This window comes from Camellia sinensis, chromosome 13 (genome assembly GCF_055761805.1).
Source record: "Camellia sinensis isolate YWXY chromosome 13, ASM5576180v1, whole genome shotgun sequence".
NCBI classification, from domain to species: Eukaryota; Viridiplantae; Streptophyta; class Magnoliopsida; order Ericales; family Theaceae; genus Camellia; species Camellia sinensis.
In genome coordinates, this window is record NC_138973.1 from 63,573,413 (window position 1) to 63,590,139 (window position 16,727).

The 16,727-nt window shown below is 38.4% G+C and overlaps 1 long non-coding RNA gene across 1 annotated transcript; it reads right to left on the minus strand.

Annotated features, from left to right (window-relative positions):
* Nucleotides 1–6,439: 6,439 nt before the first annotated feature.
* LOC145805840 (uncharacterized) lies at nucleotides 6,440–7,922 on the minus strand. The gene is made up of 2 exons (XR_014347993.1): nucleotides 7,069–7,922; nucleotides 6,440–6,835 (listed from the first exon to the last, which is right to left on the minus strand). It is a non-coding gene; the product is annotated as an uncharacterized LOC145805840 (long non-coding RNA).
* Nucleotides 7,923–16,727: the final 8,805 nt, after the last annotated feature.

Below are 16,727 nucleotides of genomic sequence, written 5' to 3' on the forward strand. Positions count from 1 at the left end.
CTATTTGAATTCACCTCCACATGAGTCTTGTATAGTGTGCCAATTGCCTGTCCTTTGGCTACCACGAGAGATCCCTTTTTCAACTTCCATATGCCTTTGCCAAAATAGTTTTCATAGCCTTGTCGATCTAAGGCTATCCCTGAAATAAGATTCAGGCGTAAATCGGGAACATGCCTGACATCTTTCAACACCATCGTGCACCCAACTTTGGTTTGGATATGAACATCACCAATTCCCACAATTTTTGAAAAACTGGAGTTACCCATTTTCACTGTACCAAAATCTCCAGCTTGGTACGTACTGAAGAACTCCTTCTGGGATGTAGCGTGGTAGGAAGCTGCTGTATCTACCACCCACTCGGTGTCGTTGTCTGACATATGGAGGCATTCTTCTTCTTCAACAGAGAATAATGCAATATCCTCTAAGACAGAAACTGCAGTGGTCCCATCTTCGGTCTTTGGCTATCTATTGCCTTGTTGTTGTTCTCCCTTCAAGGCATAGCAATACTTCTTTATGTGACCCTCCTGGCCACAATGGTAACATTTGAACTTTGGCCGGCTCGTACCTTCTCTGGATTTCCCTCTGTCTTGAGATCTTCCTCGGCTGTGTCCTCTACTTTTGCTTCTTCCCCTGCCCCTGCCTCTACCTCTGCTTTTATTTTCTGTGACGAGGGCATGGGATTGATCTCCACCCATTTCTTTCTTTCTTGCCTCTTCACTAAATAAAGCATCTATAACCATGCTCATGGTCAGTTTCCCTTCTGGGGCAGAGTTGCTGAGAGACACCACCAATGTCTCCCAACTGTCTGGCAAAGAACTGAGCAGCAATAGGGCCTGCATCTCATCATCTAACTCCATTTTGACAGTAGTTAGTTGGTTCACCAAATTTTGAAACTCACTGGTGTGTTCAGCAACAGAGATACCGCCTTTCAACTTCAAATTCACAAGTCTTCTCATCACGAGGGCTTTGTTCCGAGCAGTCTTCGACTAGTACATGCCTTCTAACTTTGTCCAGAGAGCATAGGCATCAGTCTCCTGGGCGACATGGTGGAAGACACTGTGATCAATCCATTGTCTGATCTGGCCAATGGTCTTTCGGTTCTTCCGCTTCCAGTCTTCGTCTTTTTCCGTTGGTGGTTTAACTCCATTAAGCTCAATGGGGTCAAACAAATCTCGGCAATACAAGACATCTTCCATTCTAGGCTTCCAAATGGCATAATTGGAAGCATTTAACTTTATCATGGAACCTGAAGTCGACATTGGATCCTTCATCATACAAAAAACAAGATCTCTTTTTGAAAAACAGGCTTTGCTGTGAAGTCCGACCTGCTCAAATTAGCCGGAAAAGCAATTCGGATTGCCAAAATAAAAACTGCAAATTTTTGAAAGCTTATTTGCAAAATCTGACCGTACGGATGTGTCCGAAATATTCCAAATAGTTTGAAAACACTATTGGCTTACCCAAATCGGACCTCAAATGGCTTAGATCAAGCCAAAACAATTTTAACGGTTCAGATCGGCAGAATCTGGTGCGCTTGAGAAGCACCAGATTATTTCTCCGGATCGGCTGGCGTCGGGCTGACGTCAGCGGCTCAGTCAACGGCTCGGTCAGCGGCTGAAGACTCGGCTCGGCTGAAGACTCGGCTGGCGCGCGCGTGTTGATGGCGCGTGTATGGCACACGTTATTCCCTCAGTCGTCGTCCTCCCTGCGCCGCGCGTGGAGCGCGTGGATGAGATTGGGACCACGCGCCGGTGGCCTGAACGGCGCGTGTGGGCGCGTGTCGCGACTGGGACTCACGCGCCAACTTCCAGGGGCGCGTGAGGGAGCGTCCGGCCTCCGTTGGGTGTCTGCTTTATGTTTCTGGACTCCTCTCGTCGAGCCCTTGCTCCTGGTATGCTCAAAATCTGATTTCAAGCAATACGATTTCTGGGCAGTTTCGAAACAACACTCTGTTTTTTCGAAAAACGTACAACTTAGCTCTGATACCACTTTGTTAGGATCAAACACACCCAGAAAAATATCTCACACACACAGAGAACACAATATTTACGTGGTTCGGCCCAATGCCTACATCCACGGACAGAAATGAGAATTATCACTAAAATGGAGCAAAAATACAAATACAGAGGAGGAGATGAAACTCACTCAACTCACAGCTCTCACTCTCTAATTTCTGATGATACAAACCCTTCCTCACTCATCTCAATTTATAACCAAGAGAGGATGAGTAGGTGAAGTGCTAGCCATAATTGGCCAAGGTGGTGCCACCCCCACTATCTTCCATTAGTGAGTTAGTGTTGCCCTCCACCACCTTCTTTTACCACCTAGTGCCACCCACACTATGTGGATGGTGGGCTCTTTACCATGTGGGTAGTGGATGGAGCCAACACATAATGCCTACATATGATATACTACCACATGGAATGCCTGTGCTTCCATAACAAATGTGTAACCAATACCTTTGATATGTATTGATTCTACTACTCCTTACTTCTTACACCACTCAGATAGCCCAGCAATTATTCATATTTTCCACCCTCTAAATGGGGATATAATTATTCTTCATGGAGTCGTGCTATGAGGAGCATGGCTTTGAAGGCAAAACATGAAGTCTCTTTCCTGGATCCTCCATCTTCTTCTCCGTCCATGGAATGTAATACCTCAATACAATTGTTAATAGTTTTTGGATCCAAAACATTTGAGTAGAAATAAGTATGTTCAATAAAAGGAGTCAGTTTATCTAAACTAATGAAAAGCTGTATCCGCAAACTTGACAAAATGGATCCATAAGCTGGATCTAAAAGATTATACCTGCAACACCTATCAACAATTTCCCCTTCCGCTTAGCATAGAAAATGGTATTAAATTACAAATACACCTTCTGAAATTTGCTTAAAATACGAATTGTCTCCTATGTTTTGGAAATTACAAATACTCTCTTATCAATTTTTTTTATTTAACAAAATTAATAAAAAATAAAATTCTTAATTACTCTCCTATGAACAATAAAATTATCAAAATTGTTAATTGAAATATATATTTCCATCATTAAAAATTATTAATTGATGTAATGATTTATTAATAAAAATGATCGTTTGTTATATGATTAGAAATTTAAATGTGCAAGATAGTAATTTCTAGAATCAAAGGGGAGAATTCATATTTTAAATAAACTTTTGGGAGTATATTTACGATTAACCCAAAATATCAATGGCATGTGTTGCCTTCATTTTTTCATTCATTCAATTTGCATGGGACAAGGGCTTTCTTTCAACAAAAAAAGAAAAGAAAAAAATTCACATTGCTTGTTTCCACTTTTCAAAAAATTACTTTTCAAAAAATTTTATTTTCTTATTTTCTGTATTTTTTTGTTTTTACTGAATTTTTTTAATATTTTAAGTAATTTTTTTATTTTTTAGGCACACCTAACATAAATACACCTAAAAAGTAAAAAAGTTATAAACAAAAATCTTTTAAAAATTCACTAAATACCAAAAATACAAAAAAAAATACAAGAATTCAGTACATTTTTTGTATTTTTATGTATTTATTATTTTTTAAAAATATTTTTTCACAAATTTTTTACTTTTTAAATATATCTAAGTAAGGTACATCTAAAAAAATAAAAAATAAAATGTTTAAAATTTAAAAAATATTTAATAAAAACAAAAAAAAATACGAAAATTAAAAAAATCAAATTTTAAAAAACTTAATTCAAAAAACTCAAACTAAACGCACAATTAAAAGAACCACACTAATCATTATTCCCATGTTAAAGCTCTATGCATAGGTGCTGTTTGGTGTAGCTGTTAAAACAAATTATAAATTATAGCTTAACAGATTATAGATTATAACTTTAATCAGAAGCTGTTAATCTGTTTGGTATAGCAGTTGGATTATAGATTTAAGTTGCTGAGTAGTGTTTGTTAAATAAGCTGTGAAATAGTTTTTTCAATTAATTTTTATTTTTTATTATTCACTATTTGTCAACATTTTTCATAAAAAATAATAATAATATATTTATAGTCCATTTGGGTCTTTTTCTATTTTTAAAAAAATAAAAAATAAAAAAATCTAAGAGTATAACCGTGAATTAACATGTCCACAGCAGAAGCTGATAATCAGAAGCAAGGGGTGAGCAGCTTCTCAAAATCAGCTTTTTTGACTTAAAATAAGTTGTTAGAATCAGAAGCTGTTTGAAATAAGTTTAACCAAACAGTCCAAAATAACTTTTTAAAAGTCAGAAGCTATAAGCTGGCTCAAAAAAGTCCTACCAAACATCCCCATAGTAGAAACCATAGTGCCCTTTTTTTCTTTTTCTTTTTCTTTTTCTTTTTTGGTTATGGGTGGAGGGGGGAGACGGAAGGCCCAAGCCTTATGTTCAAAAGCCTTATGTTCAAATCTAAGCAGTATGGTTGGTGTTACGAAGGGTTATTTTGAGAAGTGATTATTTTAATTAATTTTTTAATTTTTATTGAAAAAAAAAATATAAAAAAATAGTTGTAATGATTGACTCTAATTAAAAAGGAGGTATTTTTATCGCTCAACCATAACCACCAAGCAGCAATATACATAAAAGTGAATTAAAGCAATAATGCAAGACCCTTCATGCAGTACAACTTCCTACATCAAGGAGACCGTTCCTAAAAGCTAGAAAAGTGATGCATGGCAAAGTATAAAGGTTTTTTGAAGAACATTGACAGGATTTCTAGGAAGTAGCATATGGATTAGGGGGATGAGTCATCAAAAAAATGCTCTAACTGGTTCAATAAGTGAGGTACAAGATGGGTACACGTGACAACATTTCGTTGAAAACGCATCACAAATTCAAGATTATGCATCAGTAAACATAGAAAATTTGAAAGCATGACGAAAGGCCTGGTACCACAATTAACCAATTTTTTCAATCAATCTTTCAATTCAACTTTGGTCCAGCGTTTCTATCTTTAACATCAACTTAGCTCTAATAGCTTAGTTTTCTTTAGCCTTCAATAATTTTAACATTATATTAAAGAAGATTTAGATTTGATTCAATTTATTGATTATACAACGGAGTTCAATAGCTATTTATACAAGAATCAGATTTAGCTAACCTAACCATAACTAACAACTAACTACTGAACTAAACTGTAATTAAGTAATAACAAACTAACAAACTATCTATAGCTAACTAACTAATCTTGCACATGTATGGGCTGCAGTTGTAACTGTTGCTGAGAAGGATGTAGCAGCTCATGTGTAGACTTGACAGATGAAGACTCAAGTGGCACAGATGGCTTAGCAAGCTGTAATGGCTGATATGATTTATCAATCCCCCGCAAACGAATAGGGCTAGGAAGAACAGTGAGTTTGGACTGAAGATATTGAAACCAAGAAATAGGCAAGGGCTTTGTGAAAATATCAGCAATCTGATCAGCGGTGGAGATATAGCTAATTTTAAGCGTCTTGGCTGCGACCCTTTCCCTAACAAAGTGATAATCCACCTCGATGTGTTTGGTACATGCATGGAAAACAGGGTTTTTAGTCATGGCGATGGTAGAGAGATTATCACACCAAAGAATAGGTGTAGGAACATTGATATGTGTTAGGGAAAATCGATGTGATTCCCCACAAGTAAATCAATCAATGGGAATAAAAACTAATGCGGAAAAATTAAATCAAAGGCAACACAAGAATTTTTACGTGGTTCCCTCAATGTGAGGTACGTCCACGGGATCGAAATCCGATTCCACTATCAACCAAATAAGTTCCAAACGATTACAAACGAGACACTAATGGTCTCACAAAATCACCCTTAGGTGAATTCCAAATAATCACAAATAAACAAAGAGGAAAGACCTCACCAAATAGATGAACCAAAATCTTCTGAACCAGAGTTGAAGAAGATTCAAAATAACGAACCAAATCAACACCGAAAACGAATCAACCGCTTCAAAGTAGAGCACCAAACCAAGGCATCAACTCTTGATTGACCAAGTCAAAACCCAAAGCAACAATCAATACTAATTAAAAACCCAACAAGTTGAGTTATGCACTAAGCATTGCCGAAACAAAGTTGCTGCCGTACTTCTCATGAAAAACAATACACACCAAAATTATATTGTGGATCTAGAGTTTATTATCAAATCCTAATTGTTATCAAATTGGATTGGGTCTCCTCAAATATAATATATAAAAATATATTATACCTAAATCAAGTTAAATTGAAACTCTTTTAATAAATCAATTGGGTCCCACACTCCAATAAGGAGGTATACCCAACAATATGAAGCTCTGCTAAGAGCATACCAAGCCAGCTAAGCTCAGAAGAAGTCTGGGCCAATGCTCTGTATTCGGCTTCAAAGGAAGATTTGGATACGGTTGGCTGCTTCTTAGCAGTCCAAGCAATCAAGTTGGGACCAAGATAAACACAGTAGACAGTGATGGATCGACGATCAACTAGATTGCCAACCCAATCAGAATTAGAGAAAGCATTAAGGATAAGAGGACCATTGGAAAAATGAAGGCCATAATCCAAAGCACCCTTAAGATAACAGAGTAACCTCTTGACAGCAGCAAAATGAGCATTAGAAGGAGTTTGCATAAACTGACAAGCATGATTTACTGCAAAAAACCAGATCAGGCCTAGTAATAGTCATATACTGAAGTGCACCAACCAAACTCCGATAAAGTGATGGCTGATAAAATGGTAGATCATCAGTGGAGGAAGAAGAAGAAGAATGCTTAGTAGCCATAGGAGAAGAGTATGGCTTCCAAGAGCTCATACCAGCTTTAACTAAAATGTCTGAAGCATATTTATGCTGAGAAAGAACATAGCCAGTGGAAGTGGAGACAACTGAAATGCCAAGAAAATAGTTAATGCAGCCAAGTTCTTTCATAGAAAAAGCAGAATGCATTGCTTGAATAAGAGTTTGAATATACATAGTATCACTTCCTGTGAGAAGAATATCGTCCACATAAATAAGGAGAATCGTGATGGACGTGGAGGTTTTGTGGAAACAAAGGCATTAAGATTTGAAATCAGTAATGTGAGATTTAGAGATAGAACAGAGGATTGTGAAGAAGAACCTGTTGTAGCTATGGTGGTTGAATCTGCAGTAGCCATTGAAACTGCTTGCTGTAGATTAAGACTCGGAAGAGCAAAGGCTCTGATACCATAAAGAAGATTTAGATTTGATTCAATAAATTGATTATACAACAGAGTTCAATAGCTATTTATACAAGAATCAGATTTAGCTAACCTAACCATAACTAACAACTAACTGCTGAACTAAAATGTAGTTAAGTAATAACAAACTAACAAACTATCTATAGCTAATCTTGCACGTGTATGGGCTGCAGTTGTAACTGTTGCTGAGAAGGATGCAGCAGCTCATGTGTAGACTTGACAGATGAAGACTCAAGTGGCTCAGATGGCTTAGCAAGCTGTGATGGCTGATATGATTTATCATATATATCCATAGTCATTAGTATTCATCGATGGTAATGTTTGTTTTCTTTGTTTACTTTATAATCATTTATGTCAATCTATTAAGACATTTCACTCTCAATTACTTTTGAATCGCATTTGATTATGACACGGTCCCACATACATTTAACCTACAAATTTCTCGTCTCATTTGAGGCATTACATCCTGCAACTGTTGAATAATTTGTTGAAATCCTACTTGCCAAGTGGTAGTGGAGGTTTGGGTCTAAAGATTATGCAATTTGGAAAGAACTGATTTGCAGCAGGTATGGATCTATTGGTGGGAGATGGTTTCCATTCCATATGGTTGATAGCTCTAGCTCAAGGATAGAGAGTGATGTATTATCAGTAGCACAAGCAAATCCCAGGGTTCTTAATTTTCTATGGAAAATATTGAGATTAAAATTGGAAATGAGAGTAGGATTTTGTTTTGGGAGGATGCTTGGCTGGGTATATTTTGCCTTAGACAGAAATACCCGAGGCTATTTAGGCCAAGTTTGGGAAGACTAAAAAAGTGCACTTTTTGTCTTTTTGGACTAAAAAATTGAGGTTGAAAACATGGATGTTTGGGTTAACTTTTTGACTTTTTATTGAAAAATGTGTAATAAAAAATTGTAAAAATTGATTTGTAGGGAAAAATTTGAATTGGGAGTTGTGCAGCCGCAATTGTTGACTTTTGGTGAATAGTGTTAACTTTTTAGCTTTTTGAGTAACTTTTTGGCTTTTTGACATTTTTGGATCTTCCCAAACTTGGCCTTAGTATTTCAAATGACAAAAAGGTAACATTGAAAGAGATGATGGACAAAAACGTCAACTATGATGAGTGGTGTTTCAACTTTAGAAGGAATTTATTGGCATGGGATAAGGAGGATCTGAGAAACATGAAGATGGAATTAGGATCAAGGCCAGCACTCTGTTTGGAGATTTTGGATAGCATTTTATGGAAAGCTGATAGTTCGGGATGTTTCAAGGTTAAGTCAATGTTTAACTAGCACTACAAGAATCTGCACTTTTAGCGATCGCTTTCCGCGACCAATATAAAAGTTTGTCGCTAAAAGTTACATTTTGGCTACCAAACATGAGTTAGTCGTGAATGATCATTGTTTTTGGCGACCAAATATGAGTTGGTCGCAGAAGGTCATATTTTGGCGACCTAAATTAAAGTTGGTCACAGAAAGTGGTATGCTTTTGGCGACCAACTACAAATTTGGTAGCGAAAGGTCACATTTTGGCGACCAAAAATTAAGTTGGTTGCAGAAAATCAAAATAAGTTGGTTGTGGAATTGGTGACCAAAGGTTTGGTCGCCAAAAACTTATTTTTAGCGACAAAAAAGTATTTTAGTCACCGTATATTGAGTTTTGGCTACTAAAATAATTTGGTCGCCGAATGGAAAATAAAAATTTATTTTTTATCTTTTGGCGACCACAATTTTGGTCGCCAAAAACTTATTTTCAGCGACTACAAAAATTTTAGTCGCCGTATATTGAGTTTTGGCTACTAAAACTATTTAGTCACCAAATGGAAAATAAAAAATTATTTTTTTATCTTTGGCGACCAATATTTTGGTCGCCAAAAACTTATTTTCAGTGACCAAAAAAAAAATAGTCATCATATATTTATTTTTTCTGACCAAAAAAAATTAGTCACCAAATTAGTACTTTTGGCAACTAATATCTTAGTCACCATTTATTGAGATTTGGCGACTAAAAAAGTTAGTCGGCGAAGGTTAGGACCTCCAAATTTTGTCGTCTTTTCTTTCCAAGATCCACTTTCAAATCTCTTACTTCTTCAACACACCACCATGAAGTATATACATATATTTCTCGATTTTCTTTCTTGTTTATTTGGTTATTGTTTCTTTCTAGTTTTTTGCGTAATGGGTTGCCCTTCTTTTTGTATATGAGTTCTTTAATACTGTTTGATTAGGTATTTATGGACAAATCATTGGCGTTTTATTTCGAGTCATATTATATCCTTTGTTTGTTTGCCAAGAAAATTTATAATACAAACAAAGAACTTCTATGATTGAAACTCCCGTTGGCTGTTTGTTATCACTGGCTTGTTGAATAATTAAGTTTTGGCTATTAAAACTATTTAGTCGCCGAACAAAAAAAAAAAGTTTTTCCCAATCAAAAAAAAGTTAATCGCCAAATTAATACTTTTGACGACTAATATTTTAGTCGCTGTTAATTAAGCTTTGGCTACAACAAAATTTTAATTGCTAATTATTAATATTTACCAACTAAAAACTAATTTTGTCGCTAAAGATGTGAAAATTTTAGAAGAAACCATTTAATATTGTGTCCACATGTTCTCTGTTTAAACAAATCAGATTGTGCTCTCTTACACAGATTCTCCTTCACCCCCACCTCTCTCTCTCTCTCTCTCTCTCTCTCTCTCTCCTAAACACCCACCGCACCACCTCGACTCATCCTCCTTCTCCTCTACTGATGCCTCTGCCAGATCTGATAGGAATCTCTCTCAACCTTCTCTCTACCACACCCCTCAAAACAAGCCAAACCCTAACCTAACTGCTCAATCTCAACCCTCGATCGGAGTCCTCTCACCCCCTCTCGAGCCCCAAATCGCCGTGAAATCGACCAAACACGCTTGCATTGTCGGAGTCGCGCTCGATTGCTACTTCAAACAGATCTCTCAGATGCCTAGTTGTAAGAATAGGCCAAGTGTTTTGGGTGTTTTTCAAAAGTGTTTTCGAATATCTTCATCTTCTTCCTCTTCATTATCAGCTAGGGTTTTGTGGGGATATATTTTCTGAATACCAACACGTGGCAAGGTGACGTCGACGTGTCAGCTGAGGTGCCACGTGTCCTGGTCGTGATGCCGAGGTGATCTCGGCAAGGCCGAGGTTATCTCCGAAGATATCGGAAACCGAGATAAGCGGATAAGGGACAAGAGTCCTAGAATGAAGAGGGAACTCAACTTGGATATGGACAAGAGTCCTAGATTGGGAGAAGACTTCAGTTTAGGTAAAGATAAGACTCTTAGAGAGTTTATCCTAATCCCACTGGGAGTCCCAGATTAGCAGTAATCCTAAGTCCATTGGGGCCAGGCTCCTTTTGGGACTAGGATTGTATTGGCTATAAAAGAGAGGCACCCCATGGGTCTAAGGTATGCTTTTGATACTCAAGCTTGTGAGTTTAGTACTTGATTTATCTTTGAGAGATATACTGACTTGATCGTCGGAGTGCCCCCGGGTGGTCGAAACCACCGCGGGATTCTTATATTTTTGTTGCAGGTCCATCAGGTGCCATCTATTCTGCCAGTGCTCTCCAGCTGGTTACTAAGCGGGCAGTGTGGTCGGAAAATCACCCACACAATTTGGCACCATATGTGGGAAAGAAAGAAGAATAGATGGCCAATAACGGACAGAAGGATCAGATTAGAGACAATGCTCCTACTGGGAGTGGGAGACTTATCGATCTCGACATTGAAGGGGACGATCGCAACACAGAAACTCGTGACCAGAGTCACGGAGTGAAAGACGCCGGCCAGGAAGGTGACGCACCAAAGACAACAGATCGAAGCGGATACTACAACGAAGATGACCTCCAGGTATGGAAGGATAGATACCTGCGGAGGAACGAAGACCCTTCCAGAGGGGATGCAAAGACAGGGGGCATGAGCGCTCCCAAGGAGATAACATTCAAGTATAGAAGAGCTCAACCTAAGTAAGCAAATCCCAGATCCCAGAAGACATGATCTCAGCCTAGATGAGTAGGTCTGAGAAAAGAAGAGCTCAACCTGAGTGAGCAGATCTAAGATTCCAGAAGATAAGATCTCGGCACCTGAGTCCGAGAAGAGAAAAGCACAATGAGCAGATCTCAGATCCCAGAAGATAAAAAAGAAACACACAAGATCAGACTAAAGTTGGCCAGAATTGAGAAGTATGCTAAGGCCGAGGAAGACATGCCGGGAACAAAGGCGTCGGAATAAGAAAAGAGAAACGGCTCGCCGATGCGAGGCCAAAAATCAAACTCAGGTTGGAGCCAAGTAAGATCAATAGAGAAACCAAGGCCGACAACCTCGGCGACAAGGTCAAAGCTACATGTATGATGAGAACCCAAGTGGATTTTAAGTTCACACTGGGGGCATAGAGAAGAAGAATGCGTTTACTACTTGTTGAAATTTATAGCAATTTACAAGTTGGTTAAACCAAGATGATGCTTAACCGAAGTTAAGCCGAGATGATGCTTAACCGAAGTTAAGCCCAGATGATGTTTAACCGAAGTTAAACCGAGACGATGCTTAACCGAAGTTAAGCCCAGATGATGTTTAACCGAAGTAAAACCGAGACGATGCTTAATCGAAGTTAAGCCGAGATGATGCTTAACCGAAGTTAAGCCGAGATGATGCTTAACCGAAATTAAGCCCAGATGATGTTTAACCGAAGTGAAACCGAGACAATGCTTAACCGAAGTTAAGCCGAGATGATGCTTAGTTGAAATTAAGCTGAGATGGTTCCTTACCTTCACTTATTGAAATTTGTAGCAATTTACAAGTTGAAGTTAAGCTGAGATGGTTCCTTACCTTCACTTGTTGAAATTTGTAATAATTTACAAGTTGAAGTTAAGCTGAGATGATTCCTTAATTCACTTGTTGAAATTTGTAGCAATTTACAAGTTGGAATTAAGCTGATTCCTTAATTCACTTGTTGAAATTTGTAGCAATTTACAAGTTGGAATTAAGCTGATTCCTTATCTTCACTTGTTGAAATTTGTAGCAATTTACAAGTTGGAGTTAAGCTGATTCCTTATCTTCACTTATTGAAATTTGTAACAATTTACAAGTCGAAGTTAAGCCGAGATTATTCCTTAATTCATTTGTTGAAATTTGTAGCAATTTACAAGTTGGAATTAAGCTGATTCCTTATCTTCACTTGTTGAAATTTGTAGCAATTTACAAGTTGGAGTTAAGCTGATTCCTTATCTTCACTTGTTGAAATTTGTAGCAATTTACAAGTCGAAGTTAAGCCGAGATTATTCCTTAATTCACTTGTTGAAATTTGTTGCAATTTACAAGTTGAAGTTAAGCCGAGATTACTGGTTCTCTTCACTTGTTGAAATTTGTAGCAATTTACAAGTCGAAATGAAACCAAGGTTATAGTTTGCACACTTATAGCAATTTACAAGTTGGTCCAACCAAAGAAGATGCTTAACACTTGTTGAAATTTGTAGCAATTTACAAGATAATGTTGAGCCAACATGTGATCATCTGTTGAAATTTGCAGCAATTTACAGGTTGAGGTAAAAGCTAAGTATATTGTTTAATTACTTGTTGAAATTTGTAGCAATTTACAAGTAGATCATTGTTATAACTTGAGAAAAATTTACAGTATATGTTAACACTTGTTGAAATTTACAGCAATTTACAAGTAGGCTAGACCGAGATCACCGTTTAAACACTTGTTGAATCTTGAGAAAAAGTTTGCAAAAGTTAACATTGAGTAGTATATGTTCCACACTTGTTAGAATTTATGAAAAGTTTGCAGGTCAGTATCTTGCCGAAGTAAAAGTTTTGTAGCTATTATACCCGGGGTATGTAACGCCGAGAAGATTGCACAAAGGAGGCAAAGTATGAAAGGCATGCAAAATATTCTAAGTATAGAATCATGCAAGAGCAGTTAGAAGAAGATCAAGACAGAATTCATGGTGATTGACACGCCTTCACCTTACAACATCATCTTGGGAAGGCCATGGTTGCATGCAATGGGGGCAGTTCCCTCAACGTTGCATCAACTATTGCGGTTCCCCACAGTACATGAGATTGAAGAAGTCAGAGGAGACCAACTGCAGGCAAAGAATTGCTCCATGGCAGCAATGAAAACTACCTGCAACATTCGGGAACCAGGGAAGGCAGAGATTGAAGACGAGGACATGGAGGTCCTAGATGATGTCGGCAAGGAGCCAGCCAAAAAGAGTGAAGAGACACTGAAGAAAATCCTCGTCTAGGAGGGCGACGAAGAGCGCTTCATTCAGAGAAGGAAAGTTGAATTAGACATTGAAGAACAAGGAGGCACATCGGCCATATGCAGAGTTTACATTATCTAAAGAACAAAAAGGTACAAGAGTACAAGCGACAAAAAAAGGAAAAAACTTCAAAAATTGAGATGATGCTTAACCGAAGTTAAGCCGAGATGATGTTTAACCGAAGTTAAACTGAGGTGATGTTTAACTGAAGTTAAACTGAGATGATACTTAACCGAAGTTAAACTGAAATGATGTTTAACACTTGTTGAAATTCTGAGCGAATTTACAAGTTAAAGAGTGCACAAAGTTAAATGTCGGCAAAAGATTCGCGGAGTCAAACGTCGTTTTGATTAGAACCACTAAAGTGCACGCCAGAAGTGGTGACCAGAATTGTGAAAGGAATAAATGCTTCAGGAAACAGCGATGATAGTTTGCAAAGGCCAAGAGAAAGAAGGTCTAAAGGGGGTGAATTAAATACTAGAAGTTTTAATACATTGGCGAAAGAAGAACACATCAGGTCTGTGACTACAGCACGAAGCCCACTTCTCTAATGTGATCCTAACGTTCACATTAGGGGGCAGGGAGAAGGTGTAGGGGGAAGGAATGATAATTAAGGAGCAAGGAATGTTAACACTTGTTGAAATTTTTGAGCAAAATTACAAAATGAGTTAACCAAATATTATGAAGTCTACCACTAGTTGAAATTTGTAGCAATTTACAAGTTTGGTATAGCCGAGATAAACACTGAAAGACGTTTCCGAGATATGATCAACCGGGATGACTAACTAGCTTGTTAAGAGCTGAGAAGGTTGGCAAGTACAAAAATGAAGACCTTAAAGAACTAGGGACTGAAAGCAAGAACGTCGGACTAATCTGCTTCGACGGACGACAATGGTTCAGCCTCGGCAGTCAGTTAGAGGAGCTTCTCTACCGCTACCTCGGCATCAATTTCAAGAAGGAAGCAAACTACTCGGCATCAGCGGTAGGTTATGTCTCACCCCCAGAAGACAGTTGGAAAGAACTTCTCAGCAGCCTTCTCAGCCACGAGCTCAGCATCGACCTCCTGAAGAGTTTGATCAAAGCTCTTCTTGGCGATTGGCACCTCGGAGTTTGAAGGCAAAGATTGAAAGCAAGAATCTGGAAAAAGACACAGAAAACAGAAACATGAATGTAATTCGTAATCAAGAATGATGATGAAGCTATCAAGAAATCAAGGCAAAAAGATTGCAAAAGTGTGTCAAGCCAAGAACAGTGGTAGAAATCAACAGATGTGTGAACAGTGTGTATTTAAGAAGATGATTTGGAAATAACGGGTAAAACAAGCAATGGTGATTAACAATGAAGCAGAGCTTTTTGGAAAGCAACAAGAAATAAAACTAGGAGGAACAGTGGCTTACCAGAAAGAGGGAAGCCGGAATGAGAATTGCCGAAGTCTGACGACAATGACAGAATGACGTAAAGCTTCACCGGAGGAGAGAAACGAAGACAGTTGCAGAAGCTTGAAAGCTTGGAACAAATGGCAGATTCAAGCAAAAGAGCTAGAAAGCGAAGAAGCCAGAGGATTAAATGAAAAAAGAGAAAAACAGAAGTCAAGAAGATGACAAAGTTCAAAGAATAAAGCCAAGTGCACAGGCACTAAGTAAGTATGTGAAGAACAAGAAAGTAATGAACCAGACATGATGCTCGCAACAGAAAGCGGATATGACAAAGAACAGTTCCAGGCATTTTAGCAAATAAGAAATCAAAAACTTGAAGACATATGAGAATAGAAGGCCACAGATGGCAAATAAACAGATTCAAAGTAAATCAGAAGAGTTATGAAAGATTGAGCTTAATAAAAAAGTAAGAGTTTATGAACCTACAAAACTGAAATGAACGCCGATATGAAAATCGCCGGAGTCAAATAGGTGACTGGAAATCGGGAACTCACCAGAGAGTGTGAGTGGAGCAGTTGCAAAACTCTTGGAGTTTACGAATTAATGGAACCAGAATCTTGGCTAGGAGGTACGATTTCAAGAAGCTTGGAAAGCATGAAACTTGACTCTTGACACCAGTGGACAGTAAAGTCCAGGGAACTTTGAGGTCGGCGAGTTTGATCTCGGACAGAAAGGCACAGGTGAACGAACAGTGTAGGTTCCATCAACTCAGAATGTCGAGGTAATAGAACCTAGGGGGCAGTTGTGGGGATATATTTTCTGAATACCAACACGTGGCAAGGTGACGCCGACGTGTCAGCCGAGGTGCCACGTGTCCTGGTCGTGATGCCGAGGTGATCTCGGCAAGGCCGAGGTTATCTCCGAAGATATTGGAAACCGAGATAAGCGGATAAGGGACAAGAGTCCTAGAATGAAGAGGGAACTCAACTTGGATATGGACAAGAGTCTTAGATTGGGAGAAGACTTCAGTTTGGGTAAAGATAAGACTCTTAGAGAGTTTATCCTAATTCCACTGGGAGTCCCAGATTAGCAGTAATCCTAAGTCCATTAGGGCCAGGCTCCTTTTGGGACTAGGATTGTATTGGCTATAAAAGAGAGGCACCCCCATGGGTCTAAGGTATGCTTTTGATACTCAAGCTTGTGAGTTTAGTACTTGATTTATCTTTGAGAGATATACTGACTTGATCGTCGGAGTGCCCCCGGGTGCTCGAAACCACCGCGGGATTCTTATATTTCTGTTGCAGGTCCATCATGTGCCATCTATTCTGCCAGTGCTCTCCAACTGGTTACTAAACGGGCAGTGTGGTCGGAAAATCACCCACACAGGTTTCCTAGTTTTCGAGCTCTTCGAAGATGTCAATGGCATCGCAAGAGCATCTGGACAAGATGCAGCTTCGCCAGAACTACCGTAACCTCTGGCACATCGATCTCATGGGCACCATTCAGGCCGACACTTCATGTACTCTCTCTCTCTCCCTCTCTCTCTCTCTCTTCTGTACTCTAATATGGTTTTGATTTTGGTTTGTTTTCTTTGATGCAGATTGTTGCCTTGCGTTTTGGTGGTGAGTACTCTGATGATCCATTTCTTAGAGCTGTTTTTTTGTTTTCAATTTCTCTGGTTTTGTCAGAGATCTGTAATTGCTTGTGGACTTACTGTTACTATGGTTGACTTGATCTGTGCTTTGAAAATTGAATCTTGCTCTGTTTCTTATTATGTATTTCTTTTGATGGAATTGATGGAATTAAGCTAAAGTAGTCTTTTTTTTCTTGGTTCTTTTTCTTTTTTCCCTTCTGATTTTTGGGTTTTTACATACTTCCTTGTCTATACTTGGATA